Below are 19,172 nucleotides of genomic sequence, written 5' to 3'. Positions count from 1 at the left end.
GGCAAGGTATGGATATGCGAGGCGCTGGCATGGGCGCGTGAGATCGTGGTGCAAGGCCTTTGGCGAGGGGCCCTTGATGAGACACTCTGGTGTTCAGCGAGGCGCAAGGGTGCTTGGCACCTGGGCGCAAGGTAATTTGGTCTTCAGTGAGGCGGAGGCCTCGTGAGCCGCATGGGAGCAAGACTCCTAAGAGCTTGGCACCCGAGTCGTCGGCAAGGCAAGGGTCTCATGAGGCACATGGACGCCTGACACCTGGGTGCAAGGCGGGGGCCTCGCAAGGCCCAGGGGCGCGAGACCACAAGAGTGTCATAAGCCTTCGAATCTTCAGAGACCTGCAGGGCACTTGGGAGTGTTGGCTAGAACGTGGTCTCGTGGGACCTTTATGCCTAAGCCCGATAGAAGGACTAAGTGACCCTTAGCCATGTATTTCAACCAGGGATCAGAGATTTTTCCTTGGTGGATTTTTGGCATCCACATGTTTAATTAATACTTATAAAACAAAACAATATTTAGTTAAGTATTAATAACATATGAGGTCCAATTCTTGTATAACCACATTATACAAAGTAGCTACACTAAGGTTCCCTACTACATCAGTAATCTGGATCTAGATTACATGTATTCATAATACTAGCGAACCGTACTTACAGTATTTAATCTAAAGATTTCATATAACTTTGTTTTACTATGAAATATATTTGAATTTGTTCCCTGCAATCTTAATCCTCTCTTACCAATACAAGATTTTAGTCACAATAACAAATTAGGGAATTTTCTAATATTCATATAATTTTATTCAAATTATAATAATAAAAAATCAATATATGCTAAAATTCATCTTAATTATTTATTTCATAAAGCTTTGTCTAACACATATGCTTTCAAGGGCATAGTTCCTAACATTTGTTATGTAACTTGCCCCTAAAATTGTGGGAAAGAATATTTGAACCCAGTCTATAAATACGTGGGATTGTTCACTTGTATGGTTCATGCACAAATTTTGTACCAAAGCTCTGTGAAATTGCTTTCTAGCTTTAAACGTAGAGACATAAATAAAAGTGACTCGTGGACTAGCTAGATTTAACTACTAAACCATGTAAGCAATCCTTGACTTTCTTTTTATTTATTCGAATTATTTCCTTTGCTTAATTACTCTTGTTATAGTTGACAAAAAATTGCATCAACAGTTTGGTACATTCATTGAGAGCATTAAGCGATTCATATAAACCTCCCACACAACCTTTTGTTCATTGTGTTAATGGTTGCACCTACTGGAAATATCCATGGGTTTGGAAGTGGACCCACTCCCAAAGATTTATGAGGAAACCACACCGAGGGCCAAGGAACACCCTCGCAAGGTTGACAAGCGGCCTGTGGATGACAATCTAACTCCTGATGAAAGGAGTGCTTCTACAACACCATGCGATCGTAGACAAATTTCACCGCCTCGTCAGGATTATTATGATCGTGAAAGGTACATCCCAATGGTAGAACTTAAAAATCAATGACTGTGACAAAGGCTAGCTGAGGCCACTTGGTTGAATGAGGAAATGGATAGAAGGGCTGCTGAAGCCCAAGTGCGCCCCATGAGAACTAGGGGCGACCTCGAGGAAGTACCACTGCTCGAATGGTCGAGCAGAGGGCTCAATAGGCCCAGACAAGAGGAGCTGCGTCGAATCATGGAGTTAGCCAACCAAGGGTTTCATCTCGAAATCCCCCATGGGCTAACACTAACTAGGTAATAGAGGTCCCTACAAACACTAGGAATATCTGAGTTGCTCAACAGACAACTCGAAGCAACAACCCAGAGCCTGCAAGGCCGACCCAAAATAGCGAGAGGCCTCCACCATCGCTAATTTGGCATCCTCCTTTGGAAATTAGGCACCCATCAACAGTTTGGGACATTCCACAACACATCCTCTGAGGAACTCAAGTTAGCGCGAGGAGCACCAGTGGAGATAGAATTCCCAGGCTGGGTCACAGACAAAGGGAAAATCGTGAGGTCCCCATAGAAGCAAACTAGGGGCAAGGCAACCCCAACAATTGGGAAGTCTCTTGTCCAGATCCTGAGCTACTAGGATCAGGGTACACATGGACAACGCACCTCGAAACTATGCTCAACAGTAACAGCGACAAAGATTTGTTAGTTTCATTGAAGATAGTTATCGTACTTACAGTCAGGATATTAGTGAGAGTGTGTATAATATCGAGCCGAGATAGTTTGAGAACTATCCAAATAATGGTCTTGATCTTTGAGACCATTTAAATTAAAACTGGGAGCAAGTTAACCAGCCAAACCCGGACTTGAGGGAACATCTAAACACCCAGCAAGGAGAGCCTCTACCCCAGTATATGGGAATAATTATAACCCAATACTGCAGCAAGGAGTAGGAGTTCCTTTGAACAATAACCAACTCCCCGGGGTACAGGCACCACCTCTAATAGATTTGGTTAAGAAGATTATAAATATGCTCGAAGAGCAGTTCAGGCTCCTTCGAGAAGGAAAAAACAAGGAAAAGGCACACAATTCAAAATACCCCATGTGGCACCCTATGATGGAAGTACCGACCCTGGTAGCCATCTGAGCACTTTTAACACAGTAATGAGAATGAGTAATGTGAGGCTCGACCTTAGATGCATGATGTTCCCAACAACTCTTACAGAAGCAGCAAAGAGTTGGTTTGATAAGTTTCGCAGGCATTCCATCTCGTCATGGGAACAATTGTCCAAGGACTTCAAAAAACAGTTTCAAGTTGTAAATATTATTAAACTTAAGGCTTCATATCTAGCCAATATCAAGCAAAAACCCAGAAGAATCTCTCAAAAAGTATATTGGGAGATTCAATATCGAGGTTTCCAGAGCACGAGATGTTGATGACAGTAGCCACTTAATGGCCATTCGAGTTGGAATCTTGCCAGGAAGTACTTTTTGGGATGACCTGCATAGAAAACCAGTTCTAAACATAATAGAATTTACAGAGCAAGCATAGAGATTTATTAATGTAGATGAGGCCATGTCAGCACTACAGCTGACACCTATGGTCCCTATAACTACAACAATGAATATGAACCCAGTTGCAAGCTCGAAAACACCAACCGTTGTGCACCCTTCTTATGATAACTCTTTAAAGAGGAAGAAGAATGAGGGGAATACTCTTGATGAAGAAGGGGTAAAAAGAAGAACGGAGACAAGTACATCTCCATATACATTGCATATACCAAGCTAATAGAGACTCGGGAAAATATTTACATGGTGAATGAAAATCAGGTCCCATTTCGGCGATCTGAGCCTATGCGTAATCGACACGCCAATATAGATCAGAATAAGTATTACAGGTCCCATAGAGTTATTGGCCACATGATGGAGGAATGTAGGCAACTCAAAGATGAGATTGAAAGTCTCATCTCAGGTGATTACCTCAGGTAGTATGTTCAAAATAGGAGAAATAACTAAGGAGAGGCCCCACAGAATCAAAGGGCAGGACCAGTTTAGCCTAAAGCACCACCTCAACTCGCAGCACCCACAGCTCGGGAAGATAACTAAGCACCTTTGATTGATGGAGAAGATGTAATAACAATCGCCGGAGGACTCCATATAGCTGGAACAACCTAGAAGAGGTATGTATAAGAGTTAAAAACTAAGAATGGTACTCCTTACATTCAAGATCCACGAGCTCCAAAATAGCAACGGGTCGAGTCCCAGCCAATAACTTTCACTGAGGATGATGCCTCTCACATGTAATTTCCACATAATGACTCATTGATCATCACCATCCAGCTTGCCTACAAGAGAGTTCAACGGGTACTAATTGATAATGGTAGCTCGGTGAATATCTTGTATAAAACAACGTTGGAAAATATGGGTTTATTAGTTTGAGAGCTTAAGGCATGTGCAACAACCATGTACAAATTTTCAAAAGAAGGAATTGTGAGTCCATAGGCCATTGAGCTCCCCGTAACACTATGGAAATATCTAGTATCGATAACAAAGATGTTTGAGTTTACAGTGGTAGACACATCATCTGCCTACAATGTTCTGCGGGGGAGACCAACCCTGATCGGACTGGGGGCATCAACATCAGTGAGACATTTGGTTGTGGAATTCCCAATGCCAAGTAGGATTAGGACATTGAAGGGTGACCAACTGGAAGCTTAAGAATGCTTTAGTATTTCCATGAGATGAAATGGCCAACCTAGTGCACAGTCATTGGTTATAGAAGATAAAAGTTTTTAAGATTGAAAATGAGATTAACCCCTGCATGGGAGAAGACCGAGCTAAACTCGGACCTATAGATGAGCTTGTAGATGTCCATCTCGATAGTAAGGATCTGACTAAAATTGTAAAGATTAGGAAAAGTCTTGCAAAAGATGCAATAGCAATTAACTTGATTTTTGCAAGAAAACCAAGAAATTTTTGCCTAGTCCCACTCGAATATGATTGAAATCAATCCCAACATAAATAGTCATGCCTTAAACATAGACAAGACTTTCCCTCCAAATAAACAAAAGAGAAAGGAAGCATGCATTAAAGGAGGAGGTTGACACATTAAAAGCCAATCATTTTATAAAGCATGACCAAAGGACTGTTTTCCACTACCTCAGATCGACCAGCTCATAGATGCTACATCGGGTCATGATATCATGTCTTTTATTGATGCATATTCTAGATATAACCAGATAGCCATGCATGCTCTAAACAAAGAATACATGAGCTTGGTAACAGATAAATGGTTGTACCGCTACAACGTAATGCCCTTAAGTTTAAAAAATGTTGGAGCAACATATTAAAAACTAGTAAATTGAATGTCTGTCGAGAAGATAGGAAGGAACATGGAGGTGTATGTAGATGCCATGTTAGTCAAATCCAAACACACCACTAACTACGTTGCCAACCTAACAGAGTGTTTCGCTATATTAAGAAAGTAAAATATGAGGCTAAACGCACAAAAGTGCTACTTCGGAATATCTTCTGGTAAATTCCTTAGATTTATAGTGAATGCTCAAGGAATTGAGGCAAATCCGAACAAAATTAAGGCCCTAACTGAAATTCCTTCACCTAAAAAATTCAAGGATGTCCAAAGTTTGATTGGGCGAATGGTGGCTTTAAACAGGTTCGTCTCAAAGTCTACCGACATTCTACCATTTTTCAACCTTTTGGTAGGGGCAAGAAGATTGAATGGATAGAGCAATGCAAGCAAGCATTTCAGGGATCTGAAGAAACACCTCGCAGAACCACTAATTTTGTCTAAATTTGACTTGGGCGAAGTGTTGTACCTATACCTCGCAATAACCGAGCATGTAATTAGTGTTGCAATAGTTCATGAGGATAAAGAGGTATAGAGACCAATGTATTATGTTAGCAAAAGACTATTGGGAGCTGAATCTCGATATCCAATAATTGAGAAGCTCGCACTATGTCTTGTACACGCCTCAAGGAAGTTACGACCATACTTCTAAACATATCCAATACATGTTCTCACTGGACAACCTTTAACACATGTGTTGGAAAAACCAGAAGCAGTATGTTGACTAGTAAAATAGGCAGTCAAACTCGAGTAGTTTGAGATAACCTATCACCTGAGAATGACAATTAATGTCCAATCATTAGCCGATTTCATTGCTAAATGCACATGAATTTTTGACGAAGAGATAGTAACCTTAGCTTGAGAGTTGTGGAAAGTCTATGTCAATGGGTCATCAAATGAGAACGAATTGGGGGCAAGAATCATACTTGTAACCCCCAAAGGACATATTTTCCATTTATTGCTAAGGTTTGGATTTGATGCTTCCAACAACGAGGCAGGATATGAAGCATTACTAGCAGGGATTGGAGTGGCTCAAGAATTAAAAGCTAAAGCCATACACTACTATAGTGATTTTTAGATTGTAGTCAATCAAGTGCGAGGAGAGTATCGAGCTTGAGGAACATAAATGGTAGAATACCTAGAGAAAGCCAACGTCACATTCGAGCAATTCGAGTAGTACACAATCGAGCACGTTCCGAGAGAGCAAAACTCGAGGGCCGATGTGTTAGCCTGACTTGCAAAAGCTAGGGAAGTTGACACACTCAATTTAGTTCCAATGGAATTCCTACCATTACGTAGTATTTCCGAGCTAGAAACGTCTGATGTAGAGATGATATATACACAACCAACTTGGATGACTCAAATAATTAATTACCTCATAACCGAGACCCTGCCAAAAGATCGGAGTGAGGCTAAACATTTATTATATAATATACCAAGGTAAATAATCCTGGATCAAAAATTGTATCGAATGTGTTACTCCATGCCACTATTGTGGTGTGTAACCCCACCCAAGTCAAGAAACATCCTTGAAGAAATTCATGAGGAATTTTGTGGAGATCACACAGGGGGCATAGCTTCTCTAAGAAGGTAATACGATAAGGATACTTCTAAGCGACATTAAAACTTGATGTGTTCACATATGTCAATCATTGTGATAAAATCAAAGATTCCCGTCGATACCCCAAGCTCTGTCAACCATGCTGACAATGATGACCGCTCCGGGGTTATTTTTAGTATGAGGAAATATCTCATAGGATCATTACCGATGGGATGAGGTGGAGTTAAATATGATGTGGTTGCAGTAGAAAATTTTACAAAATTGACTAAGGTCGAACCATTAGCTACAATTACCTCAAAAAATGTCTTAGACTTTGTGATGAAAAACATTGTGTGTTGATACGGAATCCCAAGAAAAATAGTTTCTGACAATAAAACTCAATTCAACAGCGAACTGTTTATATGATTTTTTTTAAAAATGGGATCATAATTTGTTTCCCATGTGGCGCACCCTTTGGCAAATGGGCAGGTCGAAGCCGTAAACAAAACTTTGAAGAGTTCCATAAAAAAAAAATAGCTAGAAGAAGCAAAGGGAAAATGGCCTAATGAATTACCACAAGTCCTATGGGCATATAGAACAACATCTCAAACTTTGACAGTGCATACACCATTTTCACTAGCCTGTAAATGTGAGGCAATGTTGCCTATCGATGTCGAAGTTTTTGCATTACGACGCGAGGCCTGCGATCAGAATTCAAATCACATACATAGTGAAGAAGCATTAGACTTACTGGAGGAAAAATGAAAAGACTCCCTGCTAAAAAATGCCTCGTATCAACAATGTGCCACATGATACTTTAATATGTGAGTTCAAAACATGCAATTTGGAGTTGGAGATTTGGTCCTTAGACGAGTGTTTTTGGCAACAAGAGATCCATTAGCTGGAGTGCTTGGACCAAATTGGGAAGGGCCATATTTAATTGACTCAATCATCTGACCAAGTGTCTACAAGTTCGCTCAATACAACAGAGAACTAATCCTCCGAGCTTGGAATAGTGAACATCTACGACCTTATTATCAATAATATTTAGGTTGATGTTTATTAGTTGTAACCAAGTGATGTACTTATTTGATTGATGTTAATAAAATTATCTCTTTTTTCATGTTTGAAATATTCTTTAATTTTTTGCTCGTAACTCAGTAATAAAACAAGGGGCATATGTGGTACAAGATATATCCATACCATGGGCTTGAAAAAACAAAAAAAAAAGGAAAAAATTAAAGGAAATAACCTCGCACATCTTAACAGCTCGTAATAACTAACTGATACATGTCATAATACCAACTTGGAAAGCGCTAGGCATTAACCGAGTAGGAAAGTTGAAGTTTATAAACAAGTTAGAAAACTGAACTAATTCCAAAGATATTGCTACGAAATTTTGTGCAAAACAAATTTAAAGTAGTCAGGGTTGTTTTAACAGGCATGAATTTGATCACAATTATGCATACAAACTACATAAATTACAAGTGTATGAATGTATAAAACATTCAACATTACTTGTATGAATTAAACAAGTATAACAACTGCCATAAATAATGCAAGCTCAAAAAATTTCATCACTTAGTAAATTTGAGAATGCAATTATAAAAGCAGGAACAATTAATAAAAGTAGATATTTAAAGTTGAGCATATAATTTTCTTTGCTTGGCTAAAATAAAACTAATTTAAAAAGATAATAAAGTGAAAATCTCAAAAACAATATGAGCTAAAGATTGTCTCGTCCCCAAAGGCCTTAATTACAAAATCTAAAAAAGGGGCATACCCTTGATAAAGGAAAGTTGATAAAATAAAGATATTTAAGCAACCCCGGAGTCCACCTCTTCGCTTTGCTCCTCATTGGCGCTTGCATCCTAGGTAGTGGTTTGGGTGGCCTCCTTAACAACTAGTCGTGCCCACCACTTCTCTAGGAAGGCCTCTTGTTTACTCCCCAAGAAGGTGTCGATGATAGGATACATGGTACGTATCCTGTACATGGCCATGTCAGTAAAGGCATCCTTCTTGAACTTGAACTCTTCAAGGATTCGTGCCTTCTCCTCCTCAATCAATTGGAATCCCATTTTCTTCTCCTCCTCAAGCTGGGTATTGTGCTTGTGCAAGCACTCGAGCTCGATCTTTTGGGTTTCAAATTCAGCCATGACACGTTCAAGCTCGGTCTTCAGGGAGGCGGTCTTAACCAACACCTCATCATGAGCTTGTTTTACCTTCGCAAGCTCTATCTCGAACTTCCCTTTCGCAGCTTTGAGTGCATCCTCAACCTTTGTTTGGGCAACTTTGGCATCAACGACGAACTTATGGCAAGTTGCCACTTGGGCAACTAGCAAATGAGTTTTTCAGTGTAGGCTAAGGAGACCCTGTAAAATTCTGAATGTTAGCAGGAAGACCAAAAGAAGGGTAAAATAATAAGAGAACCATTTTGATCTCAAAGGTGTTTATTGTGACTATCAGCTCCTCGCCTTTATCACCAATGGAGGTGGAGTTGTCACCCTTTAGGAACTCTTAGTCAAAGCTCTGAAGGTTGTTGTAAACTCGACCAACTCAGGTCAAGACGTCAGACCCGAGTTCGGATCCAAAGGTGCCAACAACGTTATCAAGAGTAAACTCCCTTTCAAAAGTGGATATCGAATATTTGCAAAATGGAAGTTGAGCCAGAGGAGGTGTTTTCGCCTTGGTGGTGGAATCAGCCACTTTCTTCCCTTTTTCTTAGGTGGGAAGGGCCGATGCCGAGGTTGTTTAGGGAGTAGCCTGTGTCGAGGTCAGTGAGGGAGTGGCCTATTTGGAGGAAGAGGTGGAGGCATGTCCTTTTTCGAGGAGACTCGACCTTTTTTTGAGTCCTTGGCTTTTCGAGGGTTGGCAAAGAGGTTGTCAAGATCTAAGTCCATTGAATCACATGCAAAATGAGAAAATATATATAAGTATATGCATGGATAATTCATAAAATAAAAGTGGGGACCTTATTGGAGGAAAAGGAATCTTGTGATAAGTCATCAAATGATATGTTGATGACTTGAAAGGGTCCTTCTATTAATCTTGACTCTTCACCTCGAAATGTGGGAGACAGCTCGGAGAAATCTCACTAGTCATTCGAGTCGTATTGTGACCCAAGACATTCCCATAACTCGTTAATAGTATACATAATTTGTTTGTCCGACAAGAATTTACCATCCCTATGGACTATATTATCTACCCCCAACCGAGTCATAAAGTTATAGTTGAGGTTATTAAAGGATATAAAAATAATTGGTTCTCAAGAAAGAAGTGTGGGGGACCATCTTGATTGCCTCAAAACTACTTTACCTCTTTTAGTCAAGCTCAGAGATGCTTCATCCTGAGCTTCGCTCCCCAAGCTGGACTGCTCAACTAGGGAGGAGGTGATGGAAAAGGTAAATTGAGAACCTACTTTCTAATTCTTCCGAGCAGGTTCGGAGCAGTCTAGGATGGGGAATTCTTCCCAAGTGGCATATTTTCTGATGCCATCGTCGTCAGTGGTTTCGCCTTCACCAAGCAAACCATACCACTACAAGAAATTCGCCCTTTACCTACCAATATTATTTGAAGGTAAAAATAGTCTATTGGTAGGTAATAGTTAGTCGATAAATGTATTATTACCTACAATTAGTATATTGGTAGGTAAAACTCGCATGGACCCCACAAAAATGAGTTAGCATCCTTGACCTAGTGTTTGACGTGGCATCATATGTGGCAAGTGATATGGCAAGTCATGTGGCACATGACATGGCATGCGTAGCAAATTATGTGTCAGTTAATGGATGATGTGGCAAAGGACGTGTAACCCGACGTGGCACATGATGTGGCAGATGATGTGGCATGTGACGTGGCTTGGTAAGTGTTTTTACAGGTGGCAGTTTCCCATTGGTCTACATGGTGTTCTTTTAGGATTCTACATTTACCTACACTTATGTATTAGTAGGTATTGTTGAGCAATTATTTTGGGAAATATTTATGTTTAATTATTTATAGATGATAAACTAAATTAGTTAATATGAAATATGAAAAACATATAAAACATAAAAGATATAAAAAATAAAATATATTATAAAATTTTCATAAAAGAAAAACATAAAAGATAAAATGTCCATAATAAGTTAACTTTAAATTTTTGAACTAATATACAAAGTAAAACATAAAAGTCTACAAATCATCTTGTTCCTCGAGCATTGAAGGGACAGGAGAATTTCTGACATTTTCATCAGAACATTGATTTGATGGAGGCTGTGGCATCAAATTATTTTTCATTAGCATTTCCATAACAACAATTAGTTGGTAATTTGTAGAATCAAGCCGATTGTTTGCTTCATAAGGCATTGGGCTAGCTCCTCATATGTTGGCTTATTTGACTCAATTGTATTTCGTTGGGAAGCAGTAGTTGTACTTGAAAAATATCGACCCCAAACTTTTTAAGTGTGCAGAAGAACGTCCAAGAATACACTTTGTATGCCCTAAATATCCATGCACTATCGGCGAGCTAGGAAAGGGCCTAATTCGATCTACCACGTGTAAATCGTCCACCCGGAGCTGTTTGTTACGGGCCTCCATCTCTCCAGCCCGAGCTAATTAAAGAGTTAACTGCTACTCGGAGGCATCGCGTCAGCAGTATGAGTGTCATGAGCTGGCGCCACATTAAGCTCAGAATGCGGCAGAGATCTGACACTCGAATCCTTGTAAAGTCAACCACACAAAATAAACGTGCATATATCCGACATCACGTGTCTATTCTATTCCTGAATTCTCAGACACGCAGTATAAACGTGTGTGTTCAGACATCCCACGCCTGATTTGGGCCATGCGACCCATTATCCGTCCTTACCTATTGATTAGACCACACTTCACTGCAAAGTTTAGGAATTAATCATCAGTGTCATAGAGATGACGTGAAGGGTAAAGAGATCACGGGATGACCCCGTTGCCAACCTAGATATCTTCTTCCTATAAATACCAAGACCCTGGGTAGTGCAGGGGGTTGGCATATTTTTGTAAAGAAACACTCTGTAAGAAATAGTCAAGAGATATCAATAATATCGACTGGTGGACTAGAGGGATTTTAACCTTCAAACCACCTAAAAAGAAAGGAGTGACCATCTTCCCATGCTATTAGTTTCTCAAGTCTAGAATATAATTATTATCATATTACGGTTCACCAATTTGCACTAATCCTTCCTACTTATTCGTATAATTACCTATTGGCGAAGAACCGCGTCAACAGTTTGGTGCTTTCATTGAGAGGATTTAGATTGTTGCTATCACAAAAACCTGATCATGGTGGTTACTCGTTCGAGGCATGGTAACGAGGCGGAACAACATGATGGGCAGGAGGCCCACCATGCCGCCATATCCGACGAACCAAACCCCGAGGTCCAGCAGCGATCGGGAAAGCAGCCGATGGGCCAGGACGACACCGGGAGTTCAGCGCCCCGATCGCCAAATCCGAACTTGGGTTTCCTGACGGCGATAGAGATGGAGAACATACAGTTGAGAGGTCATCTATTCAGAGGAAGTAAGCAAATCGAAGAAGTCTTGGCCCGGCTACCCCCTCTTGTAACCAACGTTAACGTCAGAAAGAGGCAAAGTGGGACTCATAACTCTCGCAGGGATAATTGGCCCAGACCTAGTCGATCATTCAGAACCTCAACCCCGAGTTCTGCACCCATGTCACACCATAACCAGGAAGCTATGTTTGAGGAGTTTCCCAGGACCAATCAGCAATTAGCTGATCAGTCAGAACCTCGACTCCTAGCTCGATTCCACCATTGAACGCGCCCAGAAGGGCTCTTGGCAGCTCACGGAGGAGATCGGGGGAAGGCTCGCGCAGACAACCTGCTCTGGCCAGCCCTTCCATGCCGCGGTCAGACCACCGAGCGCAGGATGTTGGAGATGGTAGAGTAGAACGGTCGCGAGCTAATTTGATCTGCCCGGATAAGACTAGGATCGTGTCACCAGTTAGGCATCCCCCGTTGCCGATAAGATACCCATCTTCTCCCTATCTAGTTCAAGAGATTCCGACACACGAGAGCAGCAGAAGAAATCCTCCTCCTGCCGATCCTTCCCATCGCAACCGAGCACGCGGGGAGGTCCCGGATCCTCACCCCCAGCAGCGGGCTCCAAGCTTTTCCAATGGGAGCTACTGGACCGAGAGCCAACGAAGTGGCAGATCCAGTGAAGACCTGCGTAATCGCTTAAGTTCGGCGTAAGGCCTTCGGGCCACCTCTAGGGCCGACCTTCAAAATCGCCTCAACTTGCAGAGGGGGAATCCGGCCAAAAATAGAAGTCATGCTCTCCAAGAGGGTGGTCATTCTGAAGTACGTGACCGTGGGAATGTCCCACCTAACCAAGCTTAAGCTTGGAGGGACAATAACCCGCCCAACGCATACAATGGAACTAGAGCTATTGAACAGCCCCAGAACAACCAAGGGATTAAGGACCAGACCCTAGAATGTTTATCTCAGATGGAAGAGCTAATGAAGAAGCTCTTGTCAAAAAAGGAGAAGGATGAATTTGACTCGGGGGACGAACTCGAGCTTTCTGCCTCCAACATAGCAACCACAACATACCCGTTGGGTTTCTGGATGCCCCACCTATCTAAATTCGATGGGCACGGAAACCCGTCGGATCATTTGGGTATGTTCAATACCCTGATGATGGCCCATAATATCGGCCCCTAGCTGAGGTGTTTGATATTCCCTTCCACCTTGGTCGGACCAGCTAAGCAGTGGTTCAAGCAGTGTAAAAAGCATTCCATCAGCTCATGGAAGAATTTTTCTGCCAACTTCAAGAGGGCATTCCGAGCTTCTCAAGCTGCCCGTGTAAAAGCTGACACCCTAGCGAACGTTAAGTAACAGCCCTGGGAACCTTTGAAAGCTTACCTGAGCATGTTCGCAAATGTCACAGCTCGAGCCAGGGACGCGAACGATAGTTCCAAGCTTATAGCATTGAGGACGGGAATCCTCGTTGGAGGCAGGCTATGGAAAGAGATAAAGAGAAGAGGTGTCAGCACCGTGGATGAATTCCTAAACAAGGCCCAGGAATGGATAAACCTGGAAGAGGCACGAGCATCGGTCGCAGGAACTAGCACTACAACAATTTTTAGTATATATTACATTAAAAAATGACAGATATTTAAAAGTGTTATTAATAAGCAATTAAAAAAAAACACAGGTCCCATATGTGAAAAATTATTTGGTGCCATATGAAATGTAACTAGGCGCCAAATGAAAATAAGACACACGAAAAACTTGACTCAGCCTCCGAACCCCTAAGCCTCCATTGAATCCCTAAACCTAATTTCAGGTTTCACCTCTCTACCATTCTTTCTTACACTCAACTTCTACACAACCACGTTATTCTCTTCCACTCACTCTCATCTACGTAACCACGTATCTACACTAATTTCTGGTTTCGTCTCGTCATTCCCTACCTCATGCGAGTCTCCGGAGCACACAACGTCGCTGAGAGCTTCCTCTGTTTCTCTCTCACACTCAGTAACTCTCTCTTGCTCTATCTTTCTCTCTGAGCTACTCTCTCGTTCAATCTTTCTTTCTCTCTGTTTGCTGCAGGTGTGTAACAAGGTGATGGGGGCCCGTGGCTTGGGTCGTATGACAGGGAGGCTCGACTCGTGGGTCTATGGCGTGGCTCACTCGTGGGTGCGATGGTGCTTGCGGCGGTGGTTCTACGGCGTGGGTGCGATGGTGCTTGAGCTCACGATCTCCGAGTAATATATATGTGCTCTTTTGGTGGCTGACCTTGCCATTCATGGTGGACGCAGTATTCGTATGAGGGTATCAATCTTTTTACAGTGTTTAATTTTCATATGTTATTTACCACATTATATGTTTGTTCTTGAATCTAGGTATATCTTCTTTTTGAATCTTGTTATTATCTGTGGATTTCTTGAATCTGAGTGTTGTATATTGAGGCAATCTTTGATTGGAACAGTGCTAAACCCTCTTCATTATATATTAATGCTTCCGTAAAATTTTAATATTCATTATATATATTGAAGTATTTTGTGTTGATGATGTTGTGATGATATGTGTGTTGACATTGCTGATTGTATTGTGAATTACTGGATGCTTGGGCTTTTGTATTTTGTTAAACTGCAGGCCTTGAATTAGGGGATTGCTTGATTTTTAGTTGTCATGTTGTGCGATTATCAATGAAAAACAACAAACTATAATCAGTTTTAAGTATATAATTATTCTATTGTATTGACTACAATGAAGGTTCCTAATTTATCTTACTGTACTTTAAGATTATGATTTCTTATGCTTAAAGAAATGCATTTCAATCTATATCTCAAGGCATTAATTTATGGTGTTTGTTATGAATTTTATGAGACATGATATTTTTTAATTTGTAAATTTAATTTTTTTTTCTGGGGTTGGCATTGGTAGAGAGCATTCCACGTTTTCTTTCAAGTTTGGCTCTCATCTTTCTTCTCCTCATTCACTCATATAGAATTGGAAGAGAATCATGTAACTCTTTTTTCTGGACTTTTCTTTGAACTTTCTTTGTTTCATGTACAAACCTTGTTCTTTCTTTTTCATAGTTTAGTTAGCAAGATAGTGTCGATGACTTCTAGCCCTCAAGCTTCATCTGGTGCATCTAGCATGCAGCTTGTACCTCTTGTTAACAAGCCTATCCTTGAGAAAAAGGCAGCTGTCTATGCTAAAGTTGTAAAGAATTTCAATGATGCAAGAGAATGTGGATTACCAATTAAAGTAAGTTGAAACAATTTTTTCCCTGTATTCAATCGATCTTATTATATATTTGATTCCTACCATTAAATGAGAGGCATTCAATATGTAGTTGATTGTTGATTTTAGTTTTTTGACAAATGACTGAGTTGCTGCTTTGAACTGTGAAGTTTTAGTTTTTTTGACAAATTACTAAGTTGCTGTTTTAATGATGTTCAATTTTATCAACATCTGGACTTCAGTTGAGAAGAAGGTCAATTGAGCCAGTTTTTTAATGATGAGAATTCAAGAAAGCAATTCTTACTTGAAGCTGCTCACCAGTGTCAGGAAGCTGGATTATATGACAAGGTAATGCTTGCATGTTTTTTTTTTTTTGCAGCAATGCTTAAATATAATTTTCATACTTATTTCTCTTCTGTTTTTTCCTCTATGATATTCAATTTTATCAACATCTGGACTTCAATTGAGTTGTTTGAAAAGAAATATATCTTTCTGATTGTTTTACTTTTTCAACTACTTGGTCCTCCTTTTGGTGTATTGGTTATTCGAGTAAGTTTTATTGATTATATAGGCCGACTTGTCTTGATGCTTGTTCTCTTATCTTTGTGCATTGAAATGGTGAGTATTTCGGCGGTCCTCGTTGTATTGTTGTTGGTCTAATACTCACAATACTAACTAATTTGAGTTATTGGGCTTAGTGTATCAATTATGATGATGGTTAATAAAATGGGCAAATAAGTATGTATTTTCTGATTGTTTGTTTTGGATTTAGACAGAGTTGGAAGTTTTACAATAGGTTTTCTTTCGTTTGTAAATCTGGTGTTCTTGATTTTCTTGATTGTTCGAAGCTTTTTTTTCTAGTTTTGTTGCTTGTTAATTAGGAATATTTTAGTTGATTTATTTTTTGAAATTGATTTGATAATCTGATATGGGTAAATCATTTGCTTTGAGCCTTAGTTATGTATTAGTGTTAGTATTTTGTTTGTTTGTTTCTTTAAATCATTTGCTTTGAGCCTTAGTTATGTATTAGTTATGTATTAGTGTGGATAAAGGCTTGTATTCTTGACAGTAAGTTCTATGCACAACAAAGCTAAACAATATTGCTGCAGTCACTTGAATAAAACAGAACAGAGAGAAAAACTTAGGGAGAAGTAAAGCAAACAAACCAACCCTTTCTTTGTTATATTAGTAGTTAGTATTTAGTATTTTGTCCAAATTATTTTGAAATTTCTAATACTTATGGTCATTCCACAGCCTGTAGGTTTAGTTCGTGAACAAAGTAATGTCCTTGCTAGACAGGTAAATATCATAAACCTTTTTTTTTATTCGCATAAAGATGTTGATACTCTTTTTTGTTGATATGAGTAGTTTTTTTATAGTGATGATAGTATACTTTATAAACTTGTTCTTTTTTGTTGAATTAGCTATTGTGATTTGTGTCAAGTTGCAGATTTGTTTTCTTAAGTATCAAGTTCTTTATATTGTGATTGTGTCAAGTAACTTAAAGGAATTCCTGTTTGCTTAACTAAACATTCCCCTCCACCCTTTTCCTTTTTTTCATACTTCACATTGAACCTAACTGCAATGACATCCTCAATACATAGGAGTTAAAAACGTGATTTGATCCATGTTTTGACTTTTGTGTAGTCAATATTCATGGTGATGTATGTATCTTTGATCTGTACCAAATGTGCTATTCATTTTATCTTATTTTCTTTCTGTTCCGATGTATCCATCTTTAATATGTAACTATCTAGTGCATATATTTCATTTTGAAGTTTCTTAACTTGAAGCGTGTAGTACAAAGTAGAAACAGAACACAGTTACAAGAACTAGAAACAAATCTCAATAGTTTAGCAAGAAGAAAAACAGAACACAAAGGAAGATGCACCAAACCAGAAAACTAGTTTTTGAATAGTCACTTTTTTGATATTGTATTCACTACAACATTTTTTAGCACCAAATCAATTCAAGTCTTGCATAATGCCTTGAATGAACTTCGATTATGTTATGTCACATATAGATCTTATTGTGTACAATCCAAGCAAGGAAATACTAAGGTTTATTATATTATATTATTTTATACAGTTTCTTATTTATTTGTTGAAATTTTTGTTGTTTTGAGGTTGTTGAGTATTCTACTCACAATGCATACATCTTCTGGAAAGGCTACAATGTCATTGTCGACTTCTTTATGGAAGAAGGTAATTTTTCATGTGAATATGCTAATGCAACACTTTTTTTTTGGTTGGTTTTGCTTTTTTCTTTGGAACTGGCTACAGCAACAATTTGGCCTTCAGTTTTGTTTAATGCATTAATATTCTAACTTCATGATGTGGCTTTTAGTTTTTGTTACTTCATACATCCTTCATCCTTGGTTTTTCCTGTGTGGAGTTCAAGACCACATCTTTGATTGACCTATTAAATGTAAAGCAGGCAAAGAATAGTCATTTGCATCTAGCCTCTAAGTAGATTTTATTCTCTTTATATTTTTAACCATTTACCATACTTCTTGTAAGCTTTAGTTGTCTTTACTCAGAAAATATAGGTATACATGGGTTCTTATAGAACAAGGGCTATAGACACCAACAGGTAACTAGTACAAGATCAGAAAACTAAGGCATATTTACAATAGTGAGTAATACTATGTACAACAATTAATAAAAACACATTCAATAATATTATTAGGCATACATGGGTTCATGAAATAAGCATGTACTCATGGTTGTCCCTTTTTCTATCTTTTTCTTAGGGGTGATATCATTATCAGCTGACCTCTCTAGTGTAGTATTTACCATCTGTCTTTTTGGTCATCAATTATTTTGTAGTATGAGGCTGCTTGGCATGCTGGAAACTGGAATTTTTCCTTGCTTTACATGGGAGATAATTCACAGAGTGAGCAAAACTAAAAGTGGCCATTTCAATGAAAATCTGCACAGGTACAATGATGAGTTAAGATTTCTTTTTTACTTCAGTATAATTCTACCATCTATATAGTAGAACTTCTGGGGCATAGTTTATCTCTACTACAAGTACTTGCTCCACTATATAACTGAGATGGTCATACTAGACTTGAGGCTTTTTATTGTTAAAGAAATATTTCTTTCTTTTTTTAAAACAAAACTGCCTTGTATTTCTTGTAGAATAAAATGTAATACAACCATTACATATATATAGGGTTTATACAACTAATACTCTTAATTACAGAATAAAACGTAATAAACATAATTAACTACAAATCCTATATAAAAGGAAATAACATCTATAATCCTTGATTTCCTCTTACTTCTTTCCAAGGATACTTTGGTAACATGCTATTATCTGGCTCTCAAAGTCAGCTAGAAACCTTTTGCTTGTTATTGTCTTTTATATCTGGCTCTCAAAGTTAGTCAGTTACCTTTTGCTTGTTATTATCTTTTATGTTATATACTGCTGAAATTGTATGATTTTTAGTTGAAAGGATTACACATGACATTGTCATTGTTGTAATTGTTATTCCTCAAGAAACTAACAAGTGTGCTTACAGATATTTTGACTGGTTTCCCTGTGGTTAACTCTATCAGATAGACAAGATATCATAACTAACATTGCATGGCCGGCTGATAAAGTCATAATTAGGTAATTAACTTTTTTTATGTACTCTTTTAGTTTACTATTAATATTAAGTTGAAGCATTAATTATTTAAATTTTGTTGTAGCTAAGAAAATGGACTCACAACAAAGGAAAGTGCACAAAGGATGATGAATTGAAGGATGGAGCAAGTTTCATGCATGGCTTACTTTTGTGTATCTTGTAATGTTTCTGTTTTTCATTTTTGAAGTAAAAATTGTTCAAGATTATAAAATTTTATTATGTTATGCTTTCAAGCATATGTTAGAACTAAGATCTCATGAAGTAGACACATTCATGGTTTGAATTAGTTATTGTTTAATGTAATACTTATGGTTTATCAATCTATTGAGAATTACATTTTATGATTAATTTTGATTTTTTTTTATCAAAATAAAATAATGAAAATCTTTTAATTAAAAAAAACCTTATAAGTATCCTTATCATAATAAAATTTAAAATATATTATCCTGAATAAAGTAACAAAA

General features: G+C 38.7%; 1 long non-coding RNA gene across 1 annotated transcript; it reads left to right on the top strand.

Annotated features, from left to right (window-relative positions):
* Positions 1 to 16,348: 16,348 nt before the first annotated feature.
* LOC133826851 (uncharacterized) lies at positions 16,349 to 18,180 on the top strand. Its single transcript, XR_009889563.1, has 2 exons — positions 16,349 to 17,278; positions 17,903 to 18,180. It is a non-coding gene; the product is annotated as an uncharacterized LOC133826851 (long non-coding RNA).
* The last annotated feature ends 992 nt before the right edge of the window (positions 18,181 to 19,172 follow it).

Source organism: Humulus lupulus, chromosome 1, assembly GCF_963169125.1.
Source record: "Humulus lupulus chromosome 1, drHumLupu1.1, whole genome shotgun sequence".
Lineage (NCBI taxonomy): Eukaryota > Viridiplantae > Streptophyta > Magnoliopsida > Rosales > Cannabaceae > Humulus > Humulus lupulus.
This window is presented reverse-complemented; position numbering and strand designations above follow the sequence as displayed.